This window comes from Pteropus vampyrus, unplaced genomic scaffold (assembly GCF_000151845.1).
Source record: "Pteropus vampyrus isolate Shadow unplaced genomic scaffold, Pvam_2.0 Scaffold123, whole genome shotgun sequence".
In the NCBI taxonomy this organism is placed as follows: Eukaryota; Metazoa; Chordata; class Mammalia; order Chiroptera; family Pteropodidae; genus Pteropus; species Pteropus vampyrus.
Genome location: NW_011888904.1, coordinates 252,101 through 254,329, shown reverse-complemented (window position 1 = coordinate 254,329; position 2,229 = coordinate 252,101). Strand labels below are relative to the sequence as shown.

Here is a 2,229-nt window from a genome sequence, read left to right as displayed (position 1 = left end):
AGGAAAATATATTTGCAAGCAACACCTCTGATAAGAGCCTAATATCCAAAATATACAAAGAACTCATACAACTCAATAACAACAACAAAAAAACAAATGATCCAATTAAAAAATGGACAGAGGACCTGAACAGACGCTTCTCCCAAGAAGACATACAAATGGACAACAAACATATGAAAAGATGCTCAACATCGCTCGCTATTAGGGAAATGTAAATCAAAACCACAGTGAGATACTATTTCACACCTCTTAGCTGTTATCAACAAGAGAAGTAATAACAAGTGTTGGAGAGGATATGGAGAAAAAGGAACCCTCATACACTGCTGGTGGGACTGCAAATTGGTACAGCCACAATGGAAAACAGTATGGAAGTTTTTCAAAAAACTAAGAATTGATCTACCATATGATCCAGCAATCCCTCTACTGGGTATTTACCCCAAAGATTCGAAAACTCATATCTGAAAAAAATATTTGCACACTGATGATCATAGCAGCATTATTCATAGTGGCCAGGATGTGGAAGCAACCGAAGTGTCCTATGATAAATGATTGGCTAAAGAAGCTGTGGTACATATATATGATGGAATATGATCAGCCATAAGAAGGGATGAAATACTGCCATTTGTGACAACATGGATGGACCTTGAGATAATCATGCTAAGCAAAATAAGCCAGACAGAAAAAGTTGAAAACCACATATCACGTATATGTGGAATATAAACCTAAAAGCAACAAATGAACATGACAAACAGAGACTCATGGATGTGGATAATCGACTAATGGTTACCAGAGGTTAGGGGGAGGGGGAAGTAGGGGAGATAGATGGGGTAAAAGGGATGAAATATATGGTGACATTAAAGAATTAAAAATAAATAAATTTTTTTAAAAAGAAACTTCTTCAGGAGTTTACACCTTTACAACTTTAGATTGGTCTAGTCTTCACCTGCATATAAGACTTTGAGAACTGAATTGACCATCATCCAGGTCCCAGGCTAGCCACTGGGTGGAGCACACATGGGACAGATCGGAATCCCATTGCAAAGTCTTTGAAAATTGAAATGAAATTCTAACTACAGCTCACAAAATGTCAGTTGGAACTTATGGCCTGAACCTAATTATGCCAATTGCATACTATTATAAAACATATCAACATTCTTCATAGTATTTAAACAAGACCCAGAGTCTCATATCATAATAGTCAATATTTAAGATACAATCTAGAATTACTTGGCATAGGAATAACCAGGAAAATTTTCAACTTGCAAAAAGAAAGACAATCAACACATGTCAATACCAAAATAACTTAGATACTGGAATTATCTGACAAAGACTTTAAAGCAGCTCTAACAAATAACTGCAAATACCTTTTGGAACGAGTGGAAGACCAGAAAACTTCCAGTAAAGAAATGGAAAATATAAAGAATAACAAAATAGAAATGTTAGAGCTGGAAAAAAATTAACTCACTGGATAGACCCCTAGGAAAATAGAGATGACAGAAGTAAAAATCAGGGTACATGGAAACTCATATAAATTAGTCTGAATAACAGTGAGGAAAAATAAAATGAAAAAACTCCAGGGACCTAAGGAACGACAAAAGTCCAACATTTGTTCCATCAAACTTCCATAAAGAGAGGAGAAAGAGTGGAGAACTGGAAAAATATTTGCAGTAGTAACAGTGAAAACTTCCCAAATTTGGCAAAAGACATAAATCTATAGAGTAAAAAAGCCCAGTGAACCCCAAATAAAATAAAGCCAAAGAAATCTATATCTAGACACATAATCATAAAACTGCTGAAAACTAAAGAAAATTAAAAAATCTTCAAAGCAGCCAGACAAAAATAACATATTGACAGGGGAACAATGATTTAAACAAACATTGACTTCTCATCAGAAACTATGAAGGCTGGAAGGAAGTGGCATGGCATTTTTAATGTGTAGGAAAAAAAAAGAACCATCAAGTCAGAATTTTACATCCAGTGAGAATAACCTTCAGTAATGAAGGTGAAATAAAGGAAGGTATCCCAGAAAAAGGAAAAGTAAGAAAATTCATGGCCAGCCAACATGTTCTAAAAGAATTGCTAAAAGAAATTTGTTAGGTCTACGGCCATGCCACCCTGAACAAGCCCTATCCTGTCTGATCCCATTTGATCAGGGTCGGGCCTGGTTAGTACTTGGATGAGAGATCACCTAGGAAGACCAGGTGCTGTAGGCATAAAAAATAAAAAAAA

At 35.6% G+C, this 2,229-nt stretch overlaps 1 pseudogene; it reads left to right on the top strand.

Annotated features, from left to right (window-relative positions):
* Nucleotides 1–2,097: 2,097 nt before the first annotated feature.
* On the top strand, nt 2,098–2,213 carry LOC111743858 (annotated as a pseudogene).
* Nucleotides 2,214–2,229: the final 16 nt, after the last annotated feature.